At 39.8% G+C, this 25,807-nt stretch overlaps 1 protein-coding gene across 1 annotated transcript in view; it reads right to left on the reverse strand.

Annotated features, from left to right (window-relative positions):
* LOC106079579 (uncharacterized) overlaps window positions 1-25,807 on the reverse strand; it is a 54,362-nt gene that overhangs the window by 18,543 nt on the left and 10,012 nt on the right. The gene's annotated exons all lie outside the window — the stretch shown is intronic.

Genomic DNA, 25,807 nt, shown 5'->3' on the forward strand with positions numbered 1-25,807 from the left:
AGTTCTAGTGTAAGTCTTGTCTCTACATCTAGTTCTAGTGTAGGTCTTGTCTCTACTTCTAGTTCTAGTGTAAGTCTTGTCTCTACATCTAGTTCTAGTGTAAGTCTTGTCTCTACATCTATTTCTACTGTTAGTCTTGTCTCTACATCTAGTTCTAGTGTAGGTCTTGTCTCTACTTCTAGTTCTAGTGTAAGTCTTGTCTCTACATCTAGTTCTAGTGTAAATCTTGTCTCTACATCTAGTTCTAGTGTAAGTCTTGTCTCTACATCTAGTTCTAGTGTAGGTCTTGTCTCTACTTCTAGTTCTAGTGTAAGTCTTGTCTCTACATATAGTTCTAGTGTAAGTCTTGTCTCTACATCTATTTCTACTGTTAGTCTTGTCTCTACATCTAGTTCTAGTGTAGGTCTTGTCTCTACTTCTAGTTCTAGTGTAAGTCTTGTCTCTACATCTAGTTCTAGTGTAAGTCTTGTCTCTACATCTAGTTCTAGTGTAAGTCTTGTCTTTACATCTAGTTCTAGTGTAGGTCTTGTCTCTACTTCTAGTTCTAGTGTAAGTCTTGTCTCTACATTTAGTTCTAGTGTAAGTCTTGTCTCTACATCTATTTCTACTGTTAGTCTTGTCTCTACATCTAGTTCTAGTGTAGGTCTTGTCTCTACTTCTAGTTCTAGTGTAAGTCTTGTCTCTACATCTAGTTCTAGTGTAAATCTTGTCTCTACATCTAGTTCTAGTGTAAGTCTTGTCTCTACATCTAGTTCTAGTGTAGGTCTTGTCTCTACTTCTAGTTCTAGTGTAAGTCTTGTCTCTACATCTAGTTCTAGTGTAAGTCTTGTCTCTACATCTATTTCTACTGTTAGTCTTGTCTCTACATCTAGTTCTAGTGTAGGTCTTGTCTCTACTTCTAGTTCTAGTGTAAGTCTTGTCTCTACATCTAGTTCTAGTGTAAGTCTTGTCTCTACATCTAGTTCTAGTGTAAGTCTTGTCTTTACATCTAGTTCTAGTGTAGGTCTTGTCTCTACTTCTAGTTCTAGTGTAAGTCTTGTCTCTACATTTAGTTCTAGTGTAAGTCTTGTCTCTACATCTAGTTCTAGTGTAAGTCTTGTCTTTACATCTAGTTCTAGTGTAAGTCTTGTCTCTACATCTAGTTCTAATGTAAGTCTTGTCTCTAAATCTAGTTCTACTGTAAGTCTTGTCTCTACATCTATTTCTACTGTTAGTCTTGTCTCTACATCTAGTTCTACTGTAAGTCTTGTCTCTACTTTTAGTTCTACTGTAAGTTTTGTCTCTACATCTAGTTCTACTGTAAGTCTTGTCTCTACATCTAGTTCTAGTGTAAGTCTTGTCTCTACATCTAGTTCTAGTGTAAGTCTTGTCTCTACATCTAATTCTAGTGTAAGTCTTGTCTCTACATCTAGTTCTAGTGTAAGTCTTGTCTCTACTTCTAGTTCTACTGTAAGTCTTGTCTCTACTTCTAGTTCTACTGTAAGTCTTGTCTCTACATCTAGTTCTAGTGTAAGTCTTGTCTCTACATCTAGTTCTAGTGTAAGTCTTGTCTCTACTTCTAGTTCTAGTGTAAGTCTTGTCTCTACATCTAGTTCTACTGTAAGTCTTGTCTCTACATCTAGTTCTAGTGTAAGTCTTGTCTCTACATCTAGTTCTAGTGTAGGTCTTGTCTCTACTTCTAGTTCTAGTGTAAGTCTTGTCTCTACATCTAGTTCTAGTGTAAGTCTTGTCTCTACATCTAGTTCTAGTGTAAGTCTTGTCTTTACATCTAGTTCTAGTGTAAGTCTTGTCTCTACTTCTAGTTCTAGTGTAGGTCTTGTCTCTACATCTAGTTCTACTGTAAGTCTTGTCTCTACATCTAGTTCTAGTGTAAGTCTTGTCTCTACATCTAGTTCTAGTGTAGGTCTTGTCTCTACATCTAGTTCTACTGTAAGTCTTGTCTCTACATCTAGTTCTAGTGTAAGTCTTGTCTCTACATCTAGTTCTAGTGTAGGTCTTGTCTCTACTTCTAGTTCTAGTGTAAGTCTTGTCTCTACATCTAGTTCTAGTGTAAGTCTTGTCTCTACATCTAGTTCTAGTGTAAGTCTTGTCTCTACATCTAGTTCTAGTGTAGGTCTTGTCTCTACTTCTAGTTCTAGTGTAAGTCTTGTCTCTACATCTAGTTCTAGTGTAAGTCTTGTCTCTACATCTAGTTCTAGTGTAAGTCTTGTCTTTACATCTAGTTCTAGTGTAAGTCTTGTCTCTACATCTAGTTCTAGTGTAAGTCTTGTCTCTACATCTAGTTCTAGTGTAGGTCTTGTCTCTACATCTAGTTCTAGTGTAAGTCTTGTCTTTACATCTAGTTCTAGTGTAAGTCTTGTCTCTACATCTAGTTCTAATGTAAGTCTTGTCTCTAAATCTAGTTCTACTGTAAGTCTTGTCTCTACATCTATTTCTACTGTTAGTCTTGTCTCTACATCTAGTTCTACTGTAAGTCTTGTCTCTACTTTTAGTTCTACTGTAAGTTTTGTCTCTACATCTAGTTCTACTGTAAGTCTTGTCTCTACATCTAGTTCTAGTGTAAGTCTTGTCTCTACATCTAGTTCTAGTGTAAGTCTTGTCTCTACATCTAGTTCTAATGTAAGTCTTGTCTCAACTTCTAGTTCTAATGTAAGTCTTGTCTCTACTTCTAGTTCTACTGTAAGTCTTGTCTCTACTTCTAGTTCTAGTGTAAGTCTTGTCTCTACATCTAGTTCTAGTGTAAGTCTTGTCTCTACATCTAGTTCTAGTGTAAGTCTAGTCTCTACTTCTAGTTCTAGTGTAAGTCTTGTCTCTACATCTAGTTCTACTGTAAGTCTTGTCTCTACATCTAGTTCTACTGTAAGTCTTGTCTCTACATCTAGTTCTACTGTAAGTCTTGTCTCTACATCTAGTTCTACTGTAAGTCTTGTCTCTACATCTAGTTCTAGTGTAAGTCTTGTCTCTACTTCTAGTTCTAGTGTAAGTCTTGTCTCTACATCTAGTTCTAGTGTAAGTCTTGTCTCTACTTCTAGTTCTAGTGTAAGTCTTGTCTCTACATCTAGTTCTACTGTAAGTCTTGTCTCTACATCTAGTTCTAGTGCAAGTCTTGTCTCTACATCTAGTTCTAGTGTAGGTCTTGTCTCTACATCTAGTTCTACTGTAAGTCTTGTCTCTACATCTAGTTCTACTGTAAGTCTTGTCTCTACTTCTAGTTCTAGTGTAAGTCTTGTCTTTTCATCTGTCTGGAAATAAATCCAATGGAATATTGACCACCGGAAATTTATTCACCTAGATAAAAGGCCACCTGAAAATGGGCACTCTTTAATAGTGACCTTGATCTTTAATATAATCTAAATTTTCTGACGTAAATTATATACTTAGGGCGTATTTCTCAGACATACGACATTTCACCAGAATGTTTTTGTACTTTGTGAAACCATTTTATAACAAAAAATAAATGATCACAATGGCCACCTGCCAAAATATGAACACTTAGATCTATATAATAATAATAAACTACCCTGGGTGGACCAAAATTTAAACCTACTGCCTTGAATGAAATGGAGGGATCCACCAAGACTAAAGCACCTTATCTTATCCGAAAAAAAGGCACCTATCTAGAGAGATTAAAGGAGCAGCCCCCGAGATGGTTATGCGCAGGGCTAACAACCCAGTCTTATAAAAAAAAATAGTTACGAAAGCGAAGGCACATATGAAAAAAGCAGACTAATCACAAAAGAAAACGACCTATGACTGGACTTTTTCTATGACCACGAGTACGGTGGCTTTATGACGTAGAGGCAGATCAACAGCTAAAAGCCCGGACATGGAGAAGTAAAGCACAGGCTAGATCAGAATGGAGAGATGTGGTAAATCAGGCCAGGGCCCTCCACAAGATAGATCAGAATGGAGAGATGTGGTAAAGCAGGCCAGGGCCCTCCACAGGATAGATCAGAATGGAGAGATGTGGTAAATCAGGCCAGGGCCCTCCTCGGGCTAGATCAGAATGGAGACATGTGGTAAATCAGGCCAGGGCCCTCCTCGGGTTAGATCAGAATGGAGAGATGTGGTAAATCAGGCCAGGGCCCTCCTCGGGCTAGATCAGAATGGAGAGATGTGGTAAATCAGACCAGGGCCCTCCACAGGCTAGATCAGAATGGAGAGATGTGGTAAAGCAGGCCAGGGCCCTCCACAGGATAGATCAGAATGGAGAGATGTGGTAAATCAGGCCAGGGCCCTCCACAGGCTAGATCAGAATGGAGAGATGTGGTAAATCAGGCCAGGGCCCTCCACAGGATAGATCAGAATGGAGAGATGTGGTAAGTCAGGCCAGGGCCCTCCACAGGCTAGATCAGAATGGAGAAATGTGGTAAATCAGGCCAGTGCCCTCCACAGGCTAGATCAGAATGGAGAGATGTGGTAAGTCAGGCCAGGGCCCTCCACAGGCTAGATCAGAATGGAGAGATGTGGTAAATCAGGCCAGGGCCCTCCACAGGATAGATCAGACTGGAGAGATGTGGTAAATCAGGCCAGGGCCTTCCACAGGCTAGATCAAAATGGAGAAATGTGCTAAAGCAGGCCAGGGCCCTCCATGGGCTGGTGCCTCACTGGGATGGATGGATAGATCAATAATAATACAGAAAAAGTTGTATTTATTATTGCATATATAATATAGATCTAAGCAACGGCTATTTTATCACAGATATAATACAACACTTAGTGTTTAGCTAGTAATGTAATAATGGACACTGACTGCAGAGCTAGAGAGGAGGATCCTAGCGATGGAATTGAGATGCTACAGAAGGATCTTAGGTATCACATTTAAAGACCGCATCACAAAACAAGAGATTAGAGAGAGGGTTACATGGATTCCATGATGACCTACTAACTATCGTAAAGAAAAAACGCAAGCTAAAAATCTATGGTCATATTACAAGATCTTCGGGGCTCGCAGAGACATTCCTTCAGGGAACAGAGAAATCGATGGGAGGACAAAATAAAAGAATGGACGGGCCTGCCATTGAAAGAGGTTTTAACTAAGGCAAAAGACAGAGAGGAATGGAGAAAGACGGTCGACGACAAATCTTGCATGGTGCCCCAACGGTCCAACAGACTAAGGGATAGGTTAAGTAAAAAGGTTAAATAATAGTACTTCTAATTGATTTGAGTAAAGTCCATTTGTTCCATTGAATTCAGATTATATACCAACTATTATGGTCCACTAAGCTATGTTACAAAATATTTAAACTGTCCAGTTTATGTTCGAATTATTTATAGACTGGAAAAACCAGAAGTGTGACATTTTACTTTTTTTTTACTTAAAAAAAATGTTTGTCTCTATTCAAAAATACTTTGATGAAAATTATATACAACAAAAGCTTTGTCTTTTGTTTTTCTACTTTATTATCAAAGTTGCAGTGAACTAGCTAAATCTTTGTTAGTTATAAGTCAACAAACTTGTAAGATTCGTTGGAACTTTTTTAAATAACAAAAAACATTTTCATTAGACTTTTTTTTTTGAAAATAGGCACACAAACAAAAGTAAGGCAGCTTAAGAATGTTTCATTAATTTTTTATTTTACTGTAAACATACACATACACTCTCTTTCAGAGACACTGAACACTCGACATACACGTACACGCTCTTTCAGAGACACTGAACACTCATTAGCAAACACACACACGCGTGACAGCCTAATGTCGGGAACCAAACCAGGTTTTTGTGAAGAAGTCGTACACACTGAGTGTGTGTGTGTACACAAAGGTGTACGTTCTTAAAGTCGTACTTACTGGATGTGTGTGTGTGTGTACACAAAGGTGTACGTTCTTAAAGTCGTACTTACTGTGTGTGTGTGTACACAAAGGTGTACGTTCTTAAAGCCGTACTTACTGTGTGTGTGTGTGTACACAAAGGTGTACGTTCTTAAAGTCGTACTTACTGTGTGTGTGTGTGTACACAAAGGTGTACGTTCTTAAAGCCGTACTTACTGTGTGTGTGTGTGTGTACACAAAGGTGTACGTTCTTAAAGTCGTACTTACTGTGTGTGTGTGTGTGTGTACACAAAGGTGTACGTTCTTAAAGCCGTACTTACTGGATGTGTGTGTGTGTACACAAAGGTGTACGTTCTTAAAGTCGTACTTACTGTGTGTGTGTGTGTGTGTACGTTCTGAAAGTGTACGTTTGCGTGCAGTATGCGCATGTGTTGATCTAGGTCAGTGTTGGATGCCAACTTGGATACAACAACTGACAGTGAAACACAAGACAAATGGCTGACGTTATACCGCTCCCCTCTCCTGTGAAACTTGAGAACAACACATTTGGAAAAGGAGGAGGGCTGGGGCGCTGGTATCTGAAGACTTGGGCGGAGGAGAGGGGCTGAGCGGCATAGACAAGATGAAACGATGCGTTACATCTGGGATACATTGAACTTAGATAAAGATCAGGTACAACACTCGACGGTTAGATGTGTTATTGGTGTCAGAAGAGAGCTGTTGTGGGCTATAGGAGACTATGAATTGTCCAAACTAGACATTTAAAAAATGAAAGAGATACTCAGATAGATAATTGGAAGTTTAAAATATCATAATAGGGTAGCACTAGGGAGCAGCGATTCTCAACTTGTGGAATTCCAACCGCTATGTCTAACAAATCGATAGTGACCAACCCACCAAGTCATTTAGCAGGTAGTCAATGAGCTGACGATCCAACCAGTCATTTAATTGGTAGTCAATGAGCTGACGATCCAACCAGTCATTTAGCAGGTAGTCAATGAGCTGACCGATCGAACCAGTCATTTAGTTGGTAGTCAATGAGCTGACCGATCCAACCAGTCATTTAGTTGGTAGTCAATGAGTTGACCGATCCAACCAGTCATTTAGTTGGTAGTCAATGAGCTGAACGATCGAACCAGTCATTTAGTTGGTAGTCAATGAGCTGACCGATCCAACCAGTCATTTAGTTGGTAGTCAATGAGCTGACCGATCCAACCAGTCATTTAGTTGGTAGTCAATGAGCTGACCGATCCAACCAGTCATTTAGTTGGTAGTCAATAAGCTGACCGATCGAACCAGTCATTTAGCAGGTAGTCAATGAGCTGACCGATCCAACCAGTCATTTAGTTGGTAGTCAATGAGCTGACCGATCGAACCAGTCATTTAGCAGGTAGTCAATGAGCTGACCGATCCAACCAGTCATTTAGTTGGTAGTCAATGAGCTGACCGATCGAACCAGTCATTTAGCAGGTAGTCAATGAGCTGACCGATCCAACCAGTCATTTAGCAGGAAGTCAATGAGCTGACCGATCCAACCAGTCATTTAGTTGGTAGTCAATGAGCTGACCGATCCAACCAGTCATTTAGCAGGTAGTCAATGAGCTGACCGATCCAACCAGTCATTTAGCAGGTAGTCAATGAGCTGACAGATCCAACCAGTCATTTAGTTGGTAGTCAATGAGCTGACCGATCGAACCAGTCATTTAGCAGGTAGTCAATGAGCTGACCGATCCAACCAGTCATTTAGTTGGTAGTCAATGAGCTGACCGATCGAACCAGTCATTTAGCAGGTAGTCAATGAGCTGACCGATCCAACCAGTCATTTAGCAGGTAGTCAATGAGCTGACCGATCCAACCAGTCATTTAGCAGGTAGTCAATGAGCTGACCGATCCAACCAGTCATTTAGTTGGTAGTCAATGAGCTGACGATCCAACCAGTCATTTAGCAGGTAGTCAATGAGCTGACCGATCCAACCAGTCATTTAGCAGGTAGTCAATGAGCTGACCGATCGAACCAGTCATTTAGCAGGTAGTCAATGAGCTGACCGATCCAACCAGTCATTTAGCAGGTAGTCAATGAGCTGACCGATCCAACCAGTCATTTAGTTGGTAGTCAATGAGCTGACCGATCCAACCAGTCATTTAGTTGGTAGTCAATGAGCTGACCGATCCAACCAGTCATTTAGCAGGTAGTCAATGAGCTGACCGATCCAACCAGTCATTTAGTTGGTAGTCAATGAGCTGACCGATCCAACCAGTCATTTAGTTGGTAGTCAATGAGCTGACCGATCCAACCAGTCATTTAGCAGGTAGTCAATGAGCTGACCAATCCAACCAGTCATTTAGTTGGTAGTCAATGAGCTGACCGATCCAACCAGTCATTTAGTTGGTAGTCAATGAGCTGACCGATCGAACCAGTCATTTAGCAGGTAGTCAATGAGCTGACCGATCCAACCAGTCATTTAGTTGGTAGTCAATGAGCTAACCGATCGAACCAGTCATTTAGCAGGTAGTCAATGAGCTGACCGATCCAACCACTCATTTAGCAGGTAGTCAATGAGCTGACCGATCCAACAAGTCATTTAGTTGGTAGTCAATGAGCTGACCGATCCAACCAGTCATTTAGTTGGTAGTCAATGAGCTGACCAATCGAACCAGTCATTTAGCAGGTAGTCAATGAGCTGACCGATCCAACCAGTCATTTAGTTGGTAGTCAATGAGCTGACCGATCGAACCAGTCATTTAGCAGGTAGTCAATGAGCTGACCGATCCAACCAGTCATTTAGCAGGTAGTCAATGAGCTGACCGATCCAACCGGTCATTTAGCAGGTAGTCAATGAGCTGACCGATCCAACCAGTCATTTAGTTGGTAGTCAATGAGCTGACGATCCAACCAGTCATTTAGCAGGTAGTCAATGAGCTGACCGATCCAACCAGTCATTTAGCAGGTAGTCAATGAGCTGACCGATCGAACCAGTCATTTAGCAGGTAGTCAATGAGCTGACCTATCCAACCAGTCATTTAGCAGGTAGTCAATGAGCTGACCGATCCAACCAGTCATTTAGTTGGTAGTCAATGAGCTGACCGATCCAACCAGTCATTTAGTTGGTAGTCAATGAGCTGACCGATCCAACCAGTCATTTAGTTGGTAGTCAATGAGCTGACCGATCCAACCAGTCATTTAGTTGGTAGTCAATGAGCTGACCGATCCAACCAGTCATTTAGTTGGTAGTCAATGAGCTGACCGATCCAACCAGTCATTTAGTTGGTAGTCAATGAGCTGACCGATCGAACCAGTCATTTAGCAGGTAGTCAATGAGCTGACCGATCCAACCAGTCATTTAGTTGGTAGTCAATGAGCTGACCGATCGAACCAGTCATTTAGCAGGTAGTCAATGAGCTGACCGATCCAACCAGTCATTTAGCAGGTAGTCAATGAGCTGACCGATCCAACCAGTCATTTAGCAGGTATTCAATGAGCTGACCGATCCAACCAGTCATTTAGTTGGTAGTCAATGAGCTGACGATCCAACCAGTCATTTAGCAGGTAGTCAATGAGCTGACCGATCCAACCACTCATTTAGCAGGTAGTCAATAAGCTGACCGATCCAACCAGTCATTTAGTTGGTAGTCAATGAGCTGACCGATCCAACCAGTCATTTAGTTGGTAGTCAATGAGCTGACCGATCGAACCAGTCATTTAGCAGGTAGTCAATGAGCTGACCGATCCAACCAGTCATTTAGTTGGTAGTCAATGAGCTGACCGATCGAACCAGTCATTTAGCAGGTAGTCAATGAGCTGACCGATCCAACCAGTCATTTAGCAGGTAGTCAATGAGCTGACCGATCCAACCAGTCATTTAGCAGGTAGTCAATGAGCTGACCGATCCAACCAGTCATTTAGTTGGTAGTCAATGAGCTGACGATCCAACCAGTCATTTAGCAGGTAGTCAATGAGCTGACCGATCCAACCAGTCATTTAGCAGATAGTCAATGAGCTGACCGATCGAACCAGTCATTTAGCAGGTAGTCAATGAGCTGACCGATCCAACCAGTCATTTAGTTGGTAGTCGATGAGCTGACCGATCCAACCAGTCATTTAGCAGGTAGTCAATGAGCTGACCGATCCAACCAGTCATTTAGTTGGTAGTCAATGAGCTGACCGATCCAACCAGTCATTTAGTTGGTAGTCAATGAGCTGACCGATCCAACCAGTCATTTAGTTGGTAGTCAATGAGCTGACCGATCCAACCAGTCATTTAGTTGGTAGTCAATGAGCTGACCGATCGAACCAGTCATTTAGCAGGTAGTCAATGAGCTGACCGATCCAACCAGTCATTTAGTTGGTAGTCAATGAGCTGACCGATCGAACCAGTCATTTAGCAGGTAGTCAATGAGCTGACCGATCCAACCAGTCATTTAGCAGGTAGTCAATGAGCTGACCGATCCAACCAGTCATTTAGCAGGTAGTCAATGAGCTGACCGATCCAGCCAGTCATTTAGTTGGTAGTCAATGAGCTGACGATCCAACCAGTCATTTAGCAGGTAGTCAATGAGCTGACCGATCCAACCAGTCATTTAGCAGGTAGTCAATGAGCTGACCGATCGAACCAGTCATTTAGCAGGTAGTCAATGAGCTGACCGATCCAACCAGTCATTTAGCAGGTAGTCAATGAGCTGACCGATCCAACCAGTCATTTAGTTGGTAGTCAATGAGCTGACCGATCCAACCAGTCATTTAGCAGGTAGTCAATGAGCTGACCGATCCAACCAGTCATTTAGTTGGTAGTCAATGAGCTGACCGATCCAACCAGTCATTTAGTTGGTAGTCAATGAGCTGACCGATCCAACCAGTCATTTAGTTGGTAGTCAATGAGGTGACCGATCCAACCAGTCATTTAGTTGGTAGTCAATGAGCTGACCGATCGAACCAGTCATTTAGCAGGTAGTCAATGAGCTGACCGATCCAACCAGTCATTTAGCAGGTAGTCAATGAGCTGACCGATCCAACCAGTCATTTAGCAGGTAGTCAATGAGCTGACCGATCCAACCAGTCATTTAGTTGGTAGTCAATGAGCTGACCGATCCAACCACTCATTTAGCAGGTAGTCAATGAGCTGACCGATCCAACCACTCATATAGCAGGAAGTCAATGAGCTGACCGATCCAACCAGTCATTTAGTTGGTAGTCAATGAGCTGACCGATCCAACCAGTCATTTAGTTGGTAGTCAATGAGCTGACCGATCCAACCAGTCATTTAGTTAGTAGTCAATGAGCTGACCGATCCAACCAGTCATTTAGTTGGTAGTCAATGAGCTGACCGATCCAACCAGTCATTTAGTTGGTAGTCAAAGAGCTGACCGATCCAACCAGTCATTTAGTTGGTAGTCAATGAGCTGACCGATCCAACCAGTCATTTAGCAGGTAGTCAATGAGCTGACCGATCCAACCAGTCATTTAGCAGGTAGTCAATGAGCTGAACGATCCAACCAGTCATTTAGCAGGTAATCAATGAGCTGACCGATCCAACCAGTCATTTAGTTGGTAGTCAATGAGCTGACGATCCAACCAGTCATTTAGCAGGTAGTCAATGAGCTGACCGATCCAACCAGTCATTTAGCAGATAGTCAATGAGCTGACCGATCGAACCAGTCATTTAGCAGGTAGTCAATGAGCTGACCGATCCAACCAGTCATTTAGCAGGTAGTCAATGAGCTGACCGATCCAACCAGTCATTTAGTTGGTAGTCGATGAGCTGACCGATCCAACCAGTCATTTAGCAGGTAGTCAATGAGCTGACCGATCCAACCAGTCATTTAGTTGGTAGTCAATGAGCTGACCGATCCAACCAGTCATTTAGTTGGTAGTAAATGAGCTGACCGATCCAACCAGTCATTTAGTTGGTAGTCAATGAGCTGACCGATCGAACCAGTCATTTAGCAGGTAGTCAATGAGCTGACCGATCCAACCAGTCATTTAGTTGGTAGTCAATGAGCTGACCGATCCAACCAGTCATTTAGCAGGTAGTCAATGAGCTGACCGATCCAACCAGTCATTTAGCAGGTAGTCAATGAGCTGACCGATCCAACCAGTCATTTAGCAGGTAGTCAATGAGCTGACCGATCCAGCCAGTCATTTAGTTGGTAGTCAATGAGCTGACGATCCAACCAGTTATTTAGCAGGTAGTTAATGAGCTGACCGATCCAACCAGTCATTTAGCAGGTAGTCAATGAGCTGACCGATCGAACCAGTCATTTAGCAGGTAGTCAATGAGCTGACCGATCCAACCAGTCATTTAGCAGGTAGTCAATGAGCTGACCGATCCAACCAGTCATTTAGTTGGTAGTCAATGAGCTGACCGATCCAACCAGTCATTTAGCAGGTAGTCAATGAGCTGACCGATCCAACCAGTCATTTAGTTGGTAGTCAATGAGCTGACCGATCCAACCAGTCATTTAGTTGGTAGTCAATGAGCTGACCGATCCAACCAGTCATTTAGCAGGTAGTCAATGAGCTGACCGATCCAACCAGTCATTTAGTTGGTAGTCAATGAGCTGACCGATCCAACCAGTCATTTAGTTGGTAGTCAATGAGCTGACCGATCGAACCAGTCATTTAGCAGGTAGTCAATGAGCTGACCGATCCAACCAGTCATTTAGTTGGTAGTCAATGAGCTGACCGATCGAACCAGTCATTTAGCAGGTAGTCAATGAGCTGACCGATCCAACCACTCATTTAGCAGGTAGTCAATGAGCTGACCGATCCAACCACTCATTTAGCAGGAAGTCAATGAGCTGACCGATCCAACCAGTCATTTAGTTGGTAGTCAATGAGCTGACCGATCCAACCAGTCATTTAGTTGGTAGTCAATGAGCTGACCGATCCAACCAGTCATTTAGTTGGTAGTCAATGAGCTGACCGATCCAACCAGTCATTTAGTTGGTAGTCAATGAGCTGACCGATCCAACCAGTCATTTAGTTGGTAGTCAATGAGCTGAACGATCCAACCAGTCATTTAGTTGGTAGTCAATGAGCTGACCGATCCAACCAGTCATTTAGTTGGTAGTCAATGAGCTGACCGATCCAACCAGTCATTTAGTTGGTACTCAATGAGCTGACCGATCCAACCAGTCATTTAGCAGGTAGTCAATGAGCTGACCGATCCAACCAGTCATTTAGCAGGTAGTCAATGAGCTGACCGATCCAACCAGTCATTTAGTTGGTAGTCAATGAGCTGACCGATCCAACCAGTCATTTAGTTGGTGGTCAATGAGCTGACCGATCAAACCAGTCATTTAGCAGGTAGTCAATGAGCTGGCCGATCCAATCAGTCATTTAGCAGGAAGTCAATGAGCTGACCGATCCAACCAGTCATTTAGTTGGTAGTCAATGAGCTGACTGATCCAAACAGTCATTTAGTTGGTAGTCAATGAGCTGACCGATCCAAACAGTCATTTAGTTGGTAGTCAATGAGCTGGCCGATCCAACCAGTCATTTAGTTGGTAGTCAATATGCTGATCCAACCAGTCATTTAGTTGGTAGTCAATGAGCTAATTAAACATCAATCGAGGGTTGTGATATAACTTTATAGCATAGATTTCTAACAAGAAGTAAGCCTACTTTCGGCAGTAGTAAAGTATTCGCGCCAACATTCGCGTGGAACTCGGTGCAAGACATTTTCTTTAATATCAACCAATTGACAGAAGTCTTTCAGCGCCTCCGTACGTCAAGTATAAGTAAACAAATAGTTTAAAACTTTAGCCCCATTATTTTAGCATCTGTCTATGGCATTTTACGTCTCGAGAGACGATCTTTTCCCTTTGCAACTTCTTGTGTGACTAAAGAGGCCAATCCTTGATACACAGCTGTGAACGCAGGTTGGGCATATGTAATCATCAGGCGCTGTTGCATTTTCACCTTTCTTTCTGCTTCTGTTGTGTATGACATCTGCAATCCGTGACCCTTCCTTTATGCTCTCTCTCCATGTGGATCTGTCCAGTGCCACCTCTTCCAAGCTGCTAGTGTCGATTTTGAAGAGCTTCATGTCGCCTTTGCATACATCCGTATAACGTAAACATTGGCGACCAGCGGCTCTCCTGCCTTCTATTAGATCGCCATACAGAATTTAAGAATCTACTGGCAGCAAATCTGCACCAATAAAGAATGTGAGCTGGAAGCCAACAAGCGGTTTCTTAAGCTCAGTTTTCAAATGTGAAAATACATTCTTTGACATGTTTCCTGTTAATGCCTCCAAAGTTCACAATGACATTGTCTACTCACTTTCCTGCCAACACAAATAAACCCTAAATCCTAAATAAACAGCTTTAAGAATGAGCTACATGCTAGATCAGGGGTCGGCAACCTTTTGAGTCGGAAGAGTCAAAAATTAAAATGTACAAATTTTCAAAGCTTTTGAAGAGCCAGAAATTTTTTTTTGCCAACAATAAATAGTACTCGCATTAATAAAGTTTTTTGATTTAAAAAAAAAATGAATCTATTTATTCATTAGAAAAATATATATTTATTTATATATAAGTAGTACTTTTCACAACAAATTAGATAATATATATGATATTATTAGATAATTACTTAATATATATGTAAAAAAAAAAGTAAAACAATTAAACATTTACATACAAAACGTGTACTTCAATAGCATGTATCTAAGCAGATAAATTCAATGGAAACGTTGGCTTTGCATAGTTTTAGAAAGTTTGGAAAAAATTTGGCTCATTACCGGTACTTGTTTTTCGTTTCAAACAAGACTCTAAAATTTCATTTGTTAGTTGACTTCTTATTTTACTTTTAATTATATTCATGCAAGAGAACGCTTGCTCGCACGAATATGTCGATCTGAAGAAAGTCAGTACTCCTAATGCCAAAGCTTCACCTCACTGTAACATTCTGGAAGCCTATTCCTTGTGTCGAATAAAAATGCCTCAACTCGCGGCATTTCTTTCAAAGCTGTCCACTTTTGTTGCTTCTCGTACATACATTTCTAGAGCTCCAACTTTTCCAACTTGATTTTCAACTCAGTAAATTTCCCTTTTCACAAAGCTTTACTTTTCAAATCAATCAATTGCATGTCTAGAGATCCAGTATCGATTCCAAACAGATCGATATGCATTTTGTTACTGTTTGTTTTGAGAGGATTTACTCTGAATACTAGAATGGTTTTGTTCGTTTTGATTTTCTCAAATCTGTCAGCAAATTCCTCTTTAATTTTTTATTCTAACTGTGCTGAAGTAATTTGTGCCAGCAGGCAGGGCCGGTCCAAACGAATGCGGGACACTATGCGAAATTGATTGCGCGGGGCCCAGTCTTGGTAGGGATAAGGATAATTTCAAAATTTTGATTTTGTATTAGAATAAATTGCAATAAATTTATAGCGCGTACGATTGGCACCCCAAAACGACACTTTTGTCTATTTTTCAGGAGATTTTTATGAGTTTTCAGAAGATTTTAATAATTTCAGGAGATTTCCAGGAATTTATTTGTGTAGGCCTATATTTTGCAATTTCAGATTTCCAGGAGGCCTTGGAAAATCAGGAGGCCGCGGAAACCCTGTTATTATATATAAGTTATAATGGTTTAATTGAATAATTTACACCTAGAATTAGCGCGGGGCCTATGAAAGTGCGGGCCCACTGCAGTGGCCTAAGGCCGGCCCTGCCAACAGGGGCACGGGTTTTATCAAGATATTGCTTTAGAAATTGAAAATTTATCACTCTGAATATCTTCTGCAAAAAAAGTATTATTTCTTCCAAACAAATCAATTCTTCTACCAAAACCTAGGCTGGGTTTCCCTTTCCTTACAGTTGTAGATTCAGCTCATTTTAGTTCGCTGTTATTTCCACCATAATGTAAAATTGTAGAAATTATTTGTCGTTCTCTAATTTAGGGAGATAATGCCTTTGTCATTTAGGAATGTATTTCTCGTCATTCATGCACAAAGCCAAACGTCTCCACGACTTACCTCATCGTACAACTTTATTGGAAAGAAGGTGGTCGGAGTCTCCGTTTCGTTGAAGATTTCTTCAAATTGACGAGATGGTAGAATGCTTTTGAAAAGAGCTTCTTGATGTATTATTCTGTAAAACGTAAGAATTTCGCAGTTTATTTTGGTTCGAGGAATCGTTGTGGCCCTTCTATTTTTTTTGTCATACTTCTGGCTCCATCAGTTGCTATTGAAAAGATTTTATCTAAATCGATCTTATTTCTTCAATGTATTTTGCACGGCATTTGCTGTACCTTCCCTTCTAGTTTGTCACGAGAACGGTAGCAATCCTAGAAGTTCTTCTTTTGGACCTTGGGAAGACATATACCTGACAAAAAAGGCAACTTGTGACTTGTGCCAACATGCTGCATTTGAAGACATGGGGGAGGGACGCGCTAAAAAGCGAGTACAAGTGGCTGAAAGATAAAATCGGTCCCTAATCCTCCTTAGTCAATTCAAAACGATTTTTAGATTTTTTTTTTCGATAAAATAAATCATACTAGCCGCTATTTTGCAGGGCCGGCCTTAGGTTGGCACCGCACTTTCATTTTACCCGCGCTAATTCTAGGTGTAAATTATTAAATTAAACCATTTATAACTTATAACAGATTACCTGATTTACCAGGAGCTCCTGGAAATTTCCTGAAATTGCAAAATATACTAAAAAAGTCATGGAAATCTCCGGAAATTATTAAAATCTTTTGAAAACTCAAACAAATCTCCTGAAATATAGACACAAAAATTGTCATTTTGGGGTGTCATTCCAATCCTACGCGCTATACAAAAAAAAAAAAACAACAACGGCTTTATGTAATACCATTTATTGTGGAATCTGGTGAAAGAAGCTTCTCGCGCCTGAAACAAATGAAGAATTACTTAAGGTCAACAATTCTCGTAAATAGATTGAAATATTTGGTAACTCTTGCTATTGAGCGTGATCTATGTAGGAAATTTTTATGATATACTGTATGACTTCGCTAAACGCAAAGCTTGTAAAGTAATTCTGTACGTAGTAAAGAATGAATAAAATGCAAAGACGAATTTCTTTTCTAATACAAAATCTTAATTTTCACTTATTATCAGTATCCCTACCCAAACTGGGCCCCGCGCAATCCGTTTCGCATAGGTCCCCGCAATGGTTAAGTCCCCCCCCCCCTCTTTTTTGTTGCCACTAAAGCTACGTGGGGTAACTCTAGTCCGACTTGCAGAAATAAAAGAGTGATATTTCCATGACTTCTTGGTCACAATGGTTAAGTCCGGCCCTGCTATTTAGTGACGGGTGAATACTATTTGTCCCCCCCCTCTCCTTTTTTTCGCCACTTAAGTTACGTGGGGTAACTCTAGTCCGCCTTGTAGAAATAAAAGAGTGATCTTTCTTTACTTCTTGGTGTTCAAACTGTTGAGACATCAAGAGAATTATATATATATAGATTTGCGTATGGAATTAAAGAGCCGCAGCTTAACATCCAAAGAGCCGCATATGGCTCGCGAGCCGCAGGTTGTCGACCCCTGTGCTAGAAAATACTGCACGTCATAGATCATTGAAAGGTGTAGGTCAATTGGATATTTCAAGGCTAGTAAATGGCTGAAAAGTTTTTGATTAAAAAGTTTTTAAATAGAAGAGGAGATAATGTCACTGTCCATTAGTATAGCAGCATAAAAAGAACAAAAAATCTTTGTTTTAAGTAGAATAATCTGTTTTTGTGTAAGTTGTAAAGAAACTCAGATTTTCATATCTATGGAGGCCAATCTAATATATAAGAACACTGTTTTTATGTATCCGACGTAAATAATACGAACGTATTGATAAGTTATAGATGGGTGCTGTAGTCTAATATTATAGATGGGTGCTGTAGTCTAATATTATAGATGGGTGCTGTAGTCTAATATTATAGATGGGTGCTGTAGTCTAATATTATAGATGGGTGCTGTAGTTTGATGTTATAGATGGGTGCTGTAGTTTAATATTATAGATGGGTGCTGTAGTTTGATGTTATAGATGGGTGCTGTAGTTTGATGTTATAGATGGGTGCTGTAGTCTAATAGTATAGATGGGTGCTGTAGTCTAATATTATAGATGGGTGCTGTAGTTTGATGTTTTAGATGGGTGCTGTAGTTTGATGTTATAGATGGGTGCCGTAGTTTGATGTTATAGATGGGTGCCGTAGTCTAATATTATAGATGGGTGCTGTAGTCTAATATTATAGATGGGTGCTGTAGTCTAATATTATAGATGGGTGCTGTAGTCTAATATTATAGATGGGTGCTGTAGTTTAATATTATAGATGGGTGCTGTAGTCTAATATTATAGATGGGTGCTGTAGTCTAATATTATAGATTTGTGCTGTAGTCTAATATTATAGATGGGTGCTGTAGTCTAATATTATAGAATGGTGCTGTAGTCTAATATTATAGATGTGTGCTCTAGTCTAATATTATAGATGGGTGCTGTAGTCTAATATTATAGATGGGTGCTGTAGTATGATGTTATAGATGGGTGCTGTAGTTTGATGTTATAGATGGGTGCTGTAGTTTGATGTTATAGATGGGTGCTGTAGTTTGATGTTATAGATGGGTGCTGTAGTCTAATATTATAGATGGGTGCTGTAGTCTAATATTATAGATGGGTGCTGTAGTCTAATATTATAGATGGGTGCTGTAGTTTGATGTTATAGATGGGTGCTGTAGTTTAATATTATAGATGGGTGCTGTAGTCTAATATTATAGATGGGTGCTGTAGTCTAATATTATAGATTTGTGCTGTAGTCTAATATTATAGATGGGTGCTGTAGTCTAATATTATAGATTTGTGCTGTAGTCTAATATTATAGATGGGTGCTGTAGTCTAATATTATAGATGGGTGCTGTAGTCTAATATTTTAGATGGGTGCTGTAGTTTGATGTTATAGATGGGTGCCGTAGTTTGATGTTATAGATGGGTGCCGTAGTCTAATATTATAGATGGGTGCTGTAGTCTAATATTATAGATGGGTGCTGTAGTTTGATGTTATAGATGGGTGCTGTAGTTTAATATTATAGATGGGTGCTGTAGTTTGATGTTATAGATGGGTGCTGTAGTTTAATATTATAGATGGGTGCTGTAGTCTAATATTATAGATGGGTGCTGTAGTCTAATATTAGATGGGTGCTGTAGTTTGATGTTATAGATGGGTGCTGTAGTCTAATATTATAGATGGGTGCTGTAGTCTAATATTATAGATGGGTGCTGTAGTTTAATATTATAGATGGGTGCTGTAGTTTGATGTTATAGATGGGTGTTGTAGTATGATGTTATAGATGGGTGCTGTAGTTTGATGTTATAGATGGGTGCTGTAGTTTGATGTTATAGATGGGTGCTGTAGTTTGATGTTATAGATGGGTGCTGTAGTTTGATGTTATAGATGGTTGCTGTAGTTTGATGTTATAGATGGGTGCTGTAGTTTAATATTATAGATGGGTGCTGTAGTTTAATGTTATAGATGGGTGCTGTAGTTTGATGTTATAGATGGTTGCTGTAGTTTGATGTTATAGATGGGTGCTGTAGTTTAATATTATAGATGGGTGCTGTAGTTTAATGTTATAGATGGGTGCTGTAGTTTGATGTTATAGATGGGTGCTGTAGTTTAATATTATAGATGGGTGCTGTAGTTTAATATTATAGATGGGTGCTGTAGTTTAATGTTATAGATGGGTGCTGTAGTTTAATGTTATAGATTGGTGATGTAGTCTACTGTTATAGATAAAAATAAATGGGTGTTGTAGTGTGGTGTTATAGATATGAGTGATGTAGACTGATATTAAAGATGGGTGCTGTATATAGTCTAATGTTATAGATGGGTGCTTTAGTCTAATGTTATAGATGGGTGCTTTAGTCTACTGTTATAGATGGGTGCTTTAGTCTACTGTTATAGATGGGTGCTTTAGTCTACTGTTATAGATGGGTGCTTTAGTCTACTGTTTTAGATGGGTGCTGTAGTCTAATGTTATAGATGGGTGCTTTAGTCTACTGTTATAGATGGGTGCTTTAGTCTACTGTTTTAGATGGGTGCTGTAGTTCAATGTTATGGATGGGTGCTGTAGTCTGATGTTATAGATTTGTATATTTAATTCTTTCAGTTTTCCTATTTTTCCGTTTTATTTTTTGATCTTTCAAGGGCCCTTAGTAATCATAAGCTAAGGACCAATGAACCACCTTCGCGCCAACGTTTCCATTGGCATGATGTCATACTTTGGTCACGTGGTGCACAAATATACGTTGCCATAATGTGATAGATAGTAGGTTACAAATATTAAATGTCACAGCGGGATACAATGCTGAGCTGCAATAATTAGTTCTATAACTAATCTTATAGTATAAAATACAGACGTTACTTAAATAAAAAAAAAGAAGTGTTCCTTGGTCATTCTAGTCACGCATGCTAATCAATGACTTAAATTCTGCCAAGTCATTGGTTTTCCTTGCTGACTCAGGCAACCCATTCCATGCTCTAATAGCACAATGGAGTATTTGTACACATTTGTCCTAGCATATGGGACGAGGAATGTACCTATATGTTTGTATCTTTCTGAGTATTTTGTTAGGTTTCTATTTGTATTTGGAGATTATGGTTCAGTGTTTTATGAAGGCCTATAATTGCAATATTTATATGTAGTGTAACTGAGTTGATTTTCTGCGTGCGTCCAGCGTGTCAGAAGGTCATGCCCAGTGTGTGTTTCATGTCCTGTGTGTGTGTGTATATAGTACTGCATCTGTGTTATGCGAGACGTGCTGGTTTCATTCACTGTTTACTGTAGTCTAATTTTGTCGAATAAAGCCATGCTATTGGTAGACTAGTATTTGTTGTTTCATTACATTATATCTATATGGTGTAGCAAGCTATCATAATGTGGCCCTATAATTGGATGCAATGTTTGCTATTGTAGAGAGGTTGCATAGTTTGGTGCAAATTGTTGGTGCCACAGTTTGATCCCGTGCACTAATGTTGTACGTGCATTAATGTTATACGACAGTGTGATGGCAAAGCAAGATCTCTATATTTGGTGTCTTAGTGAAGTGCAATAGTGTGTTAGGTACAAGACATGTCCTGGTGTGGCACAAAGAAAAGTGAAATGGTCTGTGTCCTGGCAGTTCCAGAATAAGTCGACCTGACTAAAAAGTGAAGTCATCAGGTCGCTTCAGTTTCTAAATAGAAATAAAAACAAACCATCTCAAACATATTGCTTCTAAATTCATGTATAACTGTATTGCACTAAAGTGAGAGAATGTAGAGCTCCGCACAATTGGGTTCAAGCTTGTAGGTTGTATATAGGTCAGTAAGTCAGTTTATGATTACTGTAAGTTGACTTTTAAAAAAAATTGATAAAAGATTATCGATTTGATTTGGCTCTAAAATAAAATCAATGCTTTTATTGAGCTATTACAAAATCTAAAGGTACTTTAGAACATATTACTTGCATTTCTTTGTTATACCAACTGAAAATAATTTAAACATCAGAGTAAATATAGACATCACAAAGCAAGGGCGACAATCAGTACAAACATTGCAAGTTAATGTTCAGTCAGAGTACATATTCTTTTTTTTTTTTTTTCACGTTTCTCGAAATAAAAAATAAACACGTAAACCACACACACACAAACAAAAAAAAAACTTTTGATATTTTAGTTTAAAATTTATTTTTGAAAAATCCTCTTCTCAAGCTATTTTGTATGGTGGTACACGCCAGATGTCTGTCACTCCAACAACTCGTGTACATGGTGCAGAACTCTGGCATACAATGGCCAAGTGGGAACACAACAACTCGTGTACATGGTGCACAACTCTGGCATAGAATGGCCAAGTGGGAACAAAGCGTGGTGGATGAGCCGGATCCGAACCAAAGGCTCTTAATTAATAAGAGGTCCTGAAATTGTGCTGGTCACATGACACCCTTATTAACCAAGTGCCTCATCCGCTCCATAGATCGCAAGGTCGGAAAGAGGTACTTATAACTTAAAAATAAAGTTCCCTTTTCAGACCGTGTGGTCTAGAGGGCAAATGATGTAAAGGTCATCTGTTTCTGTGGCATAGGGTTAACGAAAGGTGTTATGTGGCCAGCACAACGACTAACCACATATACTTTACCCCAACTAATGTCAGGTAGCCATTAGAGCTGGGTGGACCCAGAGCGCGAAATTAAAAACCCAGTGCTCACCGCGTGGCCACCTACTTTTAATTTACTCTAACGTTTTTAGTCTTTTAGATAACATCGTGACAGTCAAACGGACAGACATAACACTTAAAACTAATCTTAGAGGGCCACTAAAAGAACTGTGTTAAGGGAGAAATGCACGTTACAGTCACCTAGAAATAAATCGTAGATAGAGATAAAGGTATGACAACCATCAATCAAAAGGACAAATTTCAGCCTAGGGTCCATCAAGTTAGGTCAAGGACACACAATAAACATACATTTGAAAAAGTAACTTACTTCAGTGGGTGGCAGAGGAAATCCTTTAAAAAAAAACTGTTGTCCCCCTCTATGGCCTTCTTTATCAGAGTACACACACAGCTCCACTTTCTTAATAAAGATCAATGGAATTTTTTTTCTTTGCTAAATAAAAAAAGTGTGTGTGTGAAGGTATTTATTCAAACGATGAACTGCACTGTTACCTTTCTTCAAATGTCTACTATATAGTGTTCAAAGTCCTAATGATGTCTTCAAATGTCTACTATATAGTGTTCAAAGTCCTAATGTTGTCTTCAAATGTCTACTATATAGTGTTCAAAGTCCTAATGTTGTCTTCAAATGTCTACTATATAGTGTTCAAAGTCCTAATGTTGTCTTCAAATGTCTACTATATAGTGTTCAAAGTCCTAATGTTGTCTTCAAATGTCTACTATACAGTGTTGTTACGTGCGCATCTTAGTGTGAATGTGAAATGGTGCGAATGCGTGTTGAAAGTAAGAAGAAGAACCGAAATGGAGGACTATGAACAAGAAAGTGTTTTCAGTGTTAATAAAGATTAAAGTATTTATAAACTGTGATTTGTCGTTTACATGTCTAAAGAGTCTCATCCAATATAAAGAGGTAACAAGTGTTCAAAGTCCTAATGTTGTCTTCAAATGTCTACTATATAGTGTTCAAAGTCCTAATGTTGTCTTCAAATGTCTGCTATATAGTGTTCAAATGTCTACTATATAGTGTTCAAAGTCCTAATCTTGTCGTGAAGCCATTTCCACATGTTGATAAAACGAAGGCAACCAAGGATTTGGCAATGGCACCAACTGCTTATAAGATAAAATCACGACAGCATAGAAGCAAACTAGGTCTGGACACTGGCACCAACTAATACGGTTCTGACAACGAACATTTACATTGGCAATATACTACTAAAGGCGCCGACTGTTACAGAGATAAAATACTAGCTCGCCGCACTGATACCAACTAAAAATTACACATGGCAGGATCAAAGTATACAATAAACGCCTCAATGGAAATGTCACATCGCAGGATAACTAGCATCACCACGATGGAAATGTCACATCGCAGGATAACTAGCATTACCACGATGGAAATGTCACATCGCAGGATAAAGCTTAACTAGCATCACCACGATGGAAATGTCACATCGCAGGATAAAGCTTAACTAGCATCACCTCAATGGAAATGTCACATCGCAGGATAAAGCTTAACTAGCATCACCTCAATGGAAATGTCACATCGCAGGATAAAGCTTAACTAGCATCACCTCAATGGAAATGTCACATCGCAGGATAAAGCTTAACTAGCATCACCTCAATGGAAATGTCACATCGCAGGATAAAGCTTAACTAGCATCACCTCAATGGAAATGTCACATCGCAGGATAAAGCTTAACTAGCATCACCTCAATGGAAATGTCACATCGCAGGATAAAGCTTAACTAGCATCACCTCAATGGAAATGTCACATCGCAGGATAAAGCTTAACTAGCATCACCTCAATGGAAATGTCACATCGCAGGATAAAGCTTAACTAGCATCACCTCAATGGAAATGTCACATCGCAGGATAAAGCTTAACTAGCATCACCTCAATGGAAATGTCACATCGCAGGATAAAGCTTAACTAGCATCACCTCAATGGAAATGTCACATCGCAGGATAAAGCTTAACTAGCATCACCTCAATGGAAATGTCACTGTGTGCGACTTGTTTTCTATGCGATGCAGCACCGTTGGGGTGGCGAGTGGGGCAAGCAGCTCAGGTCGCAGTGACACTGTCAGTCCAATATTGATGTGTTCACGTGCAAACAATTTAGAGATTTAACAAGAGAAAAAAAGTTTCTTTATTGAATGAGAGGTTGGCCCTTTAGAAAACCTTCCATGAGATAATCATTCCATAACATCAGAGAAGCCAGCTTTAGATTGAACCCTATCTTCTCGGTCATCGGTTCATTGAATGCGAATGAATGTTCAGAATGTAATAATAATAAGATGAATATACACTTGTATCTCCGCATTAGGAAAAACTTGTTGCTACTAAATGAAAAAGACGAACGTAGTCAGGGCTATAGTTTTCATGTTATATTATTTACAATTAGTTATTTAGGTCATTTACTCAGCTAGCTTTTAAGTAATATGGGGAAACTGGATTCGCTTTCACTGTTCCTATTAAGCCAGTGGGCATCGAATCCTTACATGGCGTCACTCTTGTTGTGGCAAGTCAATACTGTGTCCAGGTCCTCAGCAACACAACAATTCAAACTTGCTCCCAGACCGCCAAGTGGTGTACCTCTTTGGTTTTGGTAGCTGCCTGTTTGTTCAGTCCACGTTCCTAGTTGTTGGTCAGTCAATTACGCTACGCCCGCGCCTCCAGATGGCCAGTGGACTCCGTGCAGAATGGACATATTTCGTCACGTTTCAATTTCCAGACAAAGATTGATTAGCCAGGACAAAATCAGAATGTCAAGGTCACACTGGGCATGTTGACTTTCAACGTCATACTCCGAGGTGGAGTGGGGGGGGGGGAGGGATAACAGGTCAACTTGACACTTTCCCTTAAAGCACGTCTTTATTTCTTTTGCTATTTTCTTTTTTGTCCAAATGTGTGTGCTACTTAGACATCTCAATGGTAGATAGCTGCCAGTAAACTAGAGTCTATGTGTGTGCTACTTAGACATCTCAATGGTAGATAGCTGCCAGTAAACTAGAGTCTATGTGTGTGATACTTAGAAATCTCAATGGTAGATAGCTGCCAGTAAACTAGAGTCTATTCGAAAACAAAAATCCAGTAATTATCCTCTGACAGAAATCCTTCAAACCATAAAGTGGATAAAAAAATATCTTTATGAAATAATATCGCAAGAACAATATCAACGTGAACCCTGATAGCGTCTAGTCTACCCACTGCTCGTACAGTCCTATAGTATAGCTTCTACATTAATTAGTTTGTTAAGAATCCACGTGGTAGAGAGCGTCAAGGTACGTCAGTTCTAGCACTATCATTCAATCTCAACAATGTTAAACTAAGGCACATTCAGAAATCTAATAATGATCTTGATAGTAATGTTTGTGACAGGGCTAGATATACGGTATCACATTAATCCACCTTATCCAACATCGGACAAACTAATCCACTAAGTTTATCGTCTATCTTGACCTATATCTTACTGAACACTTTGTTTCAACGCACCCAATAAGTGCCGCAGCATTCAGATACAGTCGACTGAAATAGTCAGTGACCCCGTCATTAGTTCAGGTCATGTAGTCCTTTTTTTTTTCGTTCGTAAGTTATTGAACAGGTGGGCAGTTGAGTGACATGTGACAAATGTCAAGTAACAGTTTACCATCGCCTGTAGAAATGATGTTAGTGATGAACAATATGTAGTATTATGTAGTAGTATTTTATGTAAATGTTAGTATTGTAAATTTGCATAATTCATTTGATGAAAACCAAACTTATCCACAAAAACAAAAATAGCAGACAATCGTGTTAGAACTTGCTCAAAATAGGGCGTTCTTGAGAGCCTTATAAAAAAGAGTCTGTTGATAGTGTTAGGATCTGAGACTTAGTTATC

Source organism: Biomphalaria glabrata, chromosome 4, assembly GCF_947242115.1.
Source record: "Biomphalaria glabrata chromosome 4, xgBioGlab47.1, whole genome shotgun sequence".
NCBI lineage: Eukaryota > Metazoa > Mollusca > Gastropoda > Planorbidae > Biomphalaria > Biomphalaria glabrata.